Consider the following 405-nt stretch of genomic DNA (forward strand, 5'->3'; position numbering starts at 1 on the left):
CATGTAACCCTATATAACCGTCCTTATCGCTGGCGCCAGATGCACCGCAGCGCAGCAGTTATATGGCTATTAGCAGCGCAGTCGTGGCGGGGGCAGAGCTGAGCAGGAAACCAGCGAGAGATATTTACAAACGAAAAAAACCCCCCCACACCACTTTCCCCCTCCAGCCTAACTGTTCTCAGGTGAAGTGGTGATTGTCTGTGATAGATTCGGGAGTGATTAGTGAAAAGTGATTAGGACCTGAGTTGTGATTGGTTCTGATTAGGGATATGGTGACTGATTATGGACTGGTTGGTGACTGATTAGGGACTGATTGGTGACTGATTAGGGACTGAGTGGTGGCTGATTGGTGACTGATTACGGACTGATTGGTGACTGATTAGTGACTGTTTAATGACTGATTAA

The sequence above is a fragment of the Penaeus monodon genome, chromosome 33, assembly GCF_015228065.2.
Source record: "Penaeus monodon isolate SGIC_2016 chromosome 33, NSTDA_Pmon_1, whole genome shotgun sequence".
NCBI lineage: Eukaryota > Metazoa > Arthropoda > Malacostraca > Decapoda > Penaeidae > Penaeus > Penaeus monodon.